The 7,414-nt window shown below is 44.2% G+C and overlaps 1 protein-coding gene across 5 annotated transcripts in view; it reads left to right on the top strand.

Annotated features, from left to right (window-relative positions):
• Nucleotides 1-298: 298 nt before the first annotated feature.
• ERC1 (ELKS/RAB6-interacting/CAST family member 1) overlaps nucleotides 299-7,414 on the top strand; it is a 542,093-nt gene continuing 534,977 nt past the window's right edge. For 2 of the 5 annotated variants that reach the window (XM_032254224.1, XM_032254230.1), the window contains exon 1: nucleotides 1,026-1,246. The gene's annotated coding sequence lies outside the window, so the exon portion shown is untranslated. Of the gene's footprint in view, nucleotides 372-1,025; nucleotides 1,247-7,414 lie in introns of those variants that run through there. The other 3 variants (XM_032254223.1, XM_032254226.1, XM_032254227.1) reach the window with 2 other exon arrangements.

The raw sequence follows: 7,414 nt of genomic DNA on the forward strand, positions 1-7,414 counted from the left end.
CACCATTCTTACTTTCTTGGTTTAGAGATAGCTTATCTACATCCTTACATTAATGGCTACCCTCTGCATGCCTCCAAAAAAAAAAAACAAAAAAAAAACCACACACACACAAAACAAAAAACAAAACCGGCTGCGAGTCTGCACGAGAAAATCGGGTTGCCAGACTCCAGGACCCAGCCGCCCGCCCCCTTGCCTAGCTGTCTGAGGCTAAACAAACAGCTCCCGAAGCAGTGTTTGGCACAGTGCACGGTCGGAGCGTGGACACTAATTTCCGCCCACGCTCCCCACGTCCTGGTCGGATCACCACAGAACACGACGTCCAGTACTGGGGTCCTCGGCGATGCCCGTGTGCGCAATGCCGCACGTCTCAGGTCAGATGACCACTAACTTCGTGGCCGCGTTCGGCGAAGCTAAGGGGAAAAAAAGCTTCCTTGGCACAAAGCGTTAACCCGGTAGCCCGAAATGATCCCGGCACTGCTCTCGCTGCGCTTGCGGCCACGGGCGTGGGTAACGGGCCACGAGAAGGGGGTGGGGCTCCGCTTAGGTTTGGGAAGACAAGACGCTGCTCCTCGGGCTTCCAGCGTCCACTTTCTACGGCAAGCAGGAGGAGACAAACGCCGCCCTGCGCTCGCGGAGCCGGCCCCGGCTCTCCCCTCCCTTGGCCTCAGGGGTCGTGTGTGAGAGTGTATGTGTGTGTTTACGCAAGGACGCTAAGCGCCCATCATTCTGTTTCGGTGCCGATCCACCACCGTGGCGCCGAATCTCCCCCGCTTCCCAGCCCCTCACCCGCGTGTCCCGGAAGGCGCCCGGAGGTCCCCGGGCCGACGCGTCACGCTCCTGGGAGGCTGAGAAAAAGCGAGGCAGCCGGCCCAGGAGGCCGGGGAGGCGCGCAGCGTCCCGCGGCGGGGCTGAGGGCGGGACTAGGTGTCTCGCGCAGGGGGCGGGGCGCAGTGACGTCGCGGGCGCCCGGGCAGTGCTGTGGCTGTGGCTGTGGCGGCGGCGGCGGTGGTGGTAGTGGTGGCGGCGGCGGCGGCGGCGGCGCCCGGGCGGCAGCGGCAGCAACAGCGGCAGCCCCGAGGGTGAGACGGCCGCAGCGGCGGCAGCGCGGAAGTCGCGCGGGACCCAGAGCTTCCACCCTGTCGCTAGCGCTGAGGCTTTCGCCTTTCCTACCCGCCTTCTTGCTCACGGCCCGAGCTGGGCTGGGCAGGGCAGGGCAGCGCGCCCCCGGGGAGGGGCGGAGCTGTAGGTGAGGCATCGGGACCCCCTCCCCCTCCTCGCCAGCCCGGAGGGTGAGGAGGGGCGGGCCCCACCCAGACCCGCGGACCACCGGCGCCCACCCGCGGGCTCCACCCAGCCAGGCTCTGGGATTGGGCGGGAGCCGAGGCGGTAGATTTGGGGAGCCCCGGGCGGGAGGTGGGAGGCGGGGAGCAGGGGCTCTGGGCACTCGGGGAGCGGAGGGTGGGAGGCTTAGGAGTCGTGAGACTGCGGACGAGGTAGTGGGGAGACGGGGAAATTAGGGAGCCATGAGGTTAGGGTGCGGTCAGGGTGGATCTGTGGGTTAGGTGAGTGATGTAAAATGTTGAAGATGATTCTTTTCATTTTGATGAAATGGTGAGATAAAAGATGAAGCGTTGTATTTCAAAAGAAAGATGAGCCATGCGTGTTGCCTTTGAGGCAGTTGGAGAACCTATTGCACTAGATCTCACGTTTCTACTTTAGGGTTCGATTCTTTTTTTCCTCTGGCGGGGTGGGAGGGGAGGTGGGAGAGGGAAGACAATCCTCTTGCTTTGGCTCAGGTAAATTGTAAGCGTGGATGTATCTGAAAGTTTTACACCCAAGAAGAGGGAGATCTTCGATTCAGACAACTTCTTTGTGGCACCCACCATTTGGGTATAGGTCGCATTACACTTAGCTCCTTCAAGGTGGTGTCTTCCAGTTTTTGTTTGTTAGTTTTGTTTTTCCCTGAGCCTAAAAGATCTGTTTATACCCAGGCTTTATGGACCCTTGCGAGAAGGCCCCAGACTTAGGTGGTTGCTTTGGAAGACACGTTTCTGAGTAATAGTTGCAGGTGGTTGTGATTGACTGCTTTGGGTGGATGAAGTGAACAATTTAAACAGTTCTGTTGGAGCTAATTACAGGAGAAATGCTTAAATGTTTTAAAGTACAACCGTCTTTTACAGTGTGTTGCTCAGTGGACCTTGACTTTTAGACATTTTGTATTCAATGCCAAATTGTTGGATTTTTTTTCTTTTTTTTTTTTTTTTAAATAATTTTGCCGTGGAACCGCGTATAGCCTGAACACATAAATTGTTGGATTTTTATTTCTCATTTGCAGTTATATTTATTGCAGTCTTTATTAAAACTTTAAAAATGAAATGAAACTTTGATTTTTTTAGTCGGCCCCTCAATTTCTGAGAAATATTCTTGGAGTCAAGTGCTTTGAAAACATTTTGGGGGCATGTGTATCACTTCGTATGGAAATGTTACTAAGAGTAAGCAGCGTTCAGTGTTCTTCACATCACTCTTTCACAACTTAGCACTGTGAATCAGAATCTTCTTTTATGGATTCCTGCTCCCCGTTAGATTACGGTATTCACTAGCCCTACTTATCGGTTAGTGTCAGTTAAGCTATTTCTTGTTCAGAAAACTGGTCCCACGATGACATGTATTATGTAATGGATGGAAGTGTAGACATGGCTCTCAAAAATTCATTTATGGAGGAAGAGAAACTGTCATGAAGTGAGATTTAAGCAGTGACTTTCCCAAGACTTACCCAGGTTATTTGGGAAAATAGCCAGAGAAGTGCTTTCCTGTAACTCAAAAGGTAAATATACAGATATGAATTTCAGTAGTTGCAGATCACTGCTTTTTCTAAGTGCCTACTTAATGAGCAGATTATTGTCTTCCAGCAAATACTTCTACTTATAGAGACGTATGGGAAACAGGATATAATAGGTATTAAGTGAGAAAGTGTGTGGTCCAATTTACAATTATAAATAAAAGATTTAATTAACTGTATTCAGTTAATTCATTTGGTAAATGAATAGTTTTGACTTTAGTTAGAAGGAAAACTTAAAATATCTAGTTTTGGCTTTTAAATTATACATAGATTTAAACAAGTGGGACAAATGGGAACTAAGATACTGGGTAAAATTTGTGTGCATTCCTAAAACGACATTTGCATGGCTGGTAGTAAGCTGTGATTCTTGTTCTTGGAATGAAATCACATAATTTGGGAGAAAGTCTAAGGTAAAAGTAAGCTATTTCATTTAGCATTTCTTGTGCCTGAAAATAAGCCTACATTTTATTTTTCACAAAATGTTGCTTGCTAGTCATTACTTGTGATATCCTTGTTGAGTCTACTGAGGTGTACTTTTTTTTCCTTCATTACCTACGTCATAGATAAGTATGCCAGTCTGTTAATTCAACATTAATACTGTAAACTTGAAAGTGAAGGGTCTCATAGCAACAGCTGCTCTGTTTTACACTATGGTTACATTTAGAAGTAGTATGAGAGTTGTTAAATGTGTGTTTTACACATATTCTATCAGAAACATTAAGGGAGAAAGATCAAGGAATGAAGTATTTTGGTTAATAATCAGTACATTGATTATCAGTTTTCAGAGACGTAAACAGTATACAGATTATGTGGAATGTAGTTTTTTTCTTATTTATTTTTTATTTTTTTTTTGAGATGGAATCTTGCTCAGTTGCCCATGCTAGAGTGCAATGGCTCGATCTCTGCTCACTGCAACCTCCACCTCCTGGATTCAAGTGATTCTCCTGCCTCAGCCTCCCAAGCAGCTGGAATTACAGGCACATGCCATCATACCAGGCTAATTTTTGTATTTTGAGTAGAGACAAGGTTTCACCATGTTAGTCAGGTTGGTCTTGAACTCCTGACCTTGTGACCCGCCTGCCTTGGCATCCCAAAGTGCTGGGATTACAGGCGTGAGCCATTGTGCCTGGCCTCTTATTTATTTTATTTTTATTTTTGTATGGAATATAATTTAAATCTGTTGCCAAGTCTTGCAGTGTATTATAGTTTGGGTTTTGGAGTCAGAGTGCCTGAGTTCAAATCCTGGCTTTGCCTTGGTATGATGTAGGGCAAAATGCTTAGTGTTGTTTATTTCCCAACCTTAACCTGTGCCTTAATTTCTTCACTGCAAAATAAAAATAACAGCAGAACCTAATCTCTCTCTCTTTTTTTTTTTTTTTTTTTTTTTGAGACAGAGTTTCGCTTTTGTTGCCCGGGCTGGAGTGCAGTGGCACATTCTTGGCTCACTGCAACCTCTGCCTCCTAGGTTCAAGTGATTCTCCTGTCTCAGCCTCCCAAGTAGCTGGGATTATAGGCATGTGCCACCACACCTGGCTAATTTTTTGTAATTTTAGTAGAGACAGGGTTTTACCATGTTGGCCAGGATGGTCTCCATCTCTTGACCTTGTGATCCACCCGCCTTAGCCTCCCAAAGTGCTGGGATTACAGGCGTGAGCCACCACGCCTGGTCAGTACCTAACCTCTTAAGCTGGTCAGATGAATTAATTCAAGTATTTAGACAATTTAAGCACATAATTAGCTGGTTCACTAACATCTTTTTAAGTTTTACTGTGAATACTATACTTACTTAATAAGTATATATTAAGTACGTGTTATGTACCACATATTCTACGTGCTGGTATCATAGCAGTAAATGGGTCTCCCAGCACGTTGGGAGGCATGGCTGGGCAACATAGTGAGACCATGTCTCTGCAAAAATAAAAAAATTTAGCATGGTGGTATGTGCCTATAGTCTCAGCTACTCAGGAGACTGATGCAGGAGAATCATTTGAACCCAGGGGTTCAAGGCTGCAGTGAGCTGTCATTCTGTCATTGCACTCCAGCCTGAGCGACAGTATGAGTGAGACTCCATCTTAAATGAATGAATGATTGAATGAATGAATGGGCAATAGGAGCTTATATTGTACTTTTGTCAGTTGAGAGTATATCTGACCAAGGTGAATGGTGAGAAGGGGTTGGATTTTGGATATATTTTGAGGGTAGACCTATAGAATTTGCTGGTGGTTGGATGTGGGATGTGAGCAAAACAGAAGAATAAAGAACAAGGTTTTTGGCCTGTGTGACTGGAAGAATAAAGTTGCCAATAACTGAGATGGAGAATGGTAATTGGTGGAGCATGTTTGTGGAGAAACCAGATGTTCAGGGTGATGTCTAGGAAGAGTGATAAATGTGGCTGTTTTCAGCTTATTTGCAGTATTTAAAATTATGAGGTAGGTGAGATCATCAGGGGAGTGAATTTTGGTAGAGAAGAGATCCAGACGTCTGAGCCTTGGGCACTGATTCATTCACTTATTTATTCAGAAGTTATTTAGCGAGTATGGTTCTTCTAGGTACTTTTTAAGGCATTGGGATGAACAAACAAAATCTTCATCTTCATGTAATTTACCCTCTAGATACATCAGGGGGTCGGGGAGGGGCCAGGGGATTGAAGAGGAACCAGTAAAGGAGAGTGATAAGAAATCATTGAGTTGGGAGGAAAATCAGGGGAGTATGATGTTCTAGAAGTGAAGGAAAGGCAGCTTTCAACAAGGAGGGAACGATCAACTGTGTCATCGTTTAAAATTGCGTCAGAATGTTGAGTAAGAGAGAATTCTGCTTGATTATAATGTCTAATAGAGAAATGTCTAAATACTTTTTAGTATGAGATAGATGAGGCAAATGTAAGAATCTTTTAGTGTTTTACTTCTCTAGGTTGATTTTTTCTTCTTTTTTTTTCCCACCTGCAACTGTCTTGATTGAGTTATACTCTGGGTTGATTTTTAAGAAATATTTTAGTCAGGCACATGCCTGTAGTTCTAGCTGCTCTGGAGGCTAAGGCAGGAGTATTGTTTGAGCCCAGGAGACCAAGGCTATCTAGTATGTTGTGATTGCATCTGTGTATAGCCACTGCACTCCAGCCTGGGCAACATAGTGAGACCTCATCTCTAATTAAAACAAAAATTCATTCTTTTCAGAACAAAATAGGCAGCCTGGGAGTGCTAAGGAAAGGTATGTTACTTTTTATTGTTGCTGTTAATTTTATATACACTTAAGAAATAGGTAATATATGTATTACATTAGAAAGTACAAGAAAATATACAGTTAAAAGTCTTTCCTATCCTATTTAGTTCTTTCTGAAGGCAATGACTATTTACAGTTTCTTGTTTTTTCTTTTTAACTAATGAAATTCTGTGTAATAAGGCATTTAGCTATTCTAAAATTGCATAAATATAGGAAATATTTTATCTTCCACTCTGATATTGAACCCTGGTAATATTTTATACTTTTTGAGAAGAGTCTTAGTCTGTTATCCAGTGGAATATAACGGTGTGGTTATAACTTGAAGTCCTGGGCTCCAGCAATCTTCTCCTCAGCCTCCGGAGTAGCTGGGACTGTAGCCATGTGCTACCATGCCTGGTTAATTAAAAAAAAAAATTGTAGAGAGACAAGGTGTCATTATGTTGCCCAGGTACTATTTTAGAATAGATTATTTAAAAGATAGTTTTAGAAGCCTGTCAAGGGAAATAGTGACTGCTAGGATCAAACATGTCTTCGCTAAGTCACATCAGACAGTAGTTGCCTAGAATTGACTTGGTTACTTAACTGATGCATAAAGGAAATGCAATAGTTGGATTTTATCTAGATGTCAGCTAGGTTTTTTCATGCCATCTTTGTGGAAAGTGTGAACATATGTGTCCTAGATTTCTTGAGGGCAGGAACCATCTAATAGGTACTTACTAAATACTTGATGAATGAATGGATGCTAGCATAATAATGTGAATTTACAACCTGCTGAATGGCAATCCCCAGGAAATAAAGAGGTGCTTATTGAGGATGATGGGTTTGAGGAACTTGGTGTCAGATAACTCATCCATACATTTATTGAAATGACACAAGATGGTAGCAAGACTGGTGGCATAGAGGATAATGGCAGCTGTGAACTAGTTGCCAGCATATCCTTACTGAGTATGGGGGATGTCCAGGTCGTCATTAGGTGATAGTGAAGAGGTAGAAAGAAGTTGACTGTGCTGCTGAATAGCATGAGAATTAGACTAAGCATTTTACGTAAGGGTTCAAGAATAGTGGTCTGGAACTGGCACTGGCAGAAAGGAAAGTACCAGCTTCATTTTCCAATATTGTGTGTGCTGTGTCAGAGACTGAGTAGCTTTCACTTAAAAGGACTATATGAGAAGAAGTGTCCTGATTGGAAAGTTAGGTTTCAAGTTAAGGCAGAGAGGTAGCAAGAACATTTCCCAAGGAAGTTGAGGACTTGTAGAGGAATTTCTTTTTTTTTTTTTTTTTTTTTTTTTAGGAAGGGATTTGGCGCCTTTTTCCCATCCGGGGGTGCGAGCGGCCTGTTTGGCTCCACCCCACACC

This window comes from Sapajus apella, unplaced genomic scaffold, assembly GCF_009761245.1.
Source record: "Sapajus apella isolate SASKATOON/1434 unplaced genomic scaffold, GSC_monkey_1.0 scaffold86, whole genome shotgun sequence".
Lineage (NCBI taxonomy): Eukaryota > Metazoa > Chordata > Mammalia > Primates > Cebidae > Sapajus > Sapajus apella.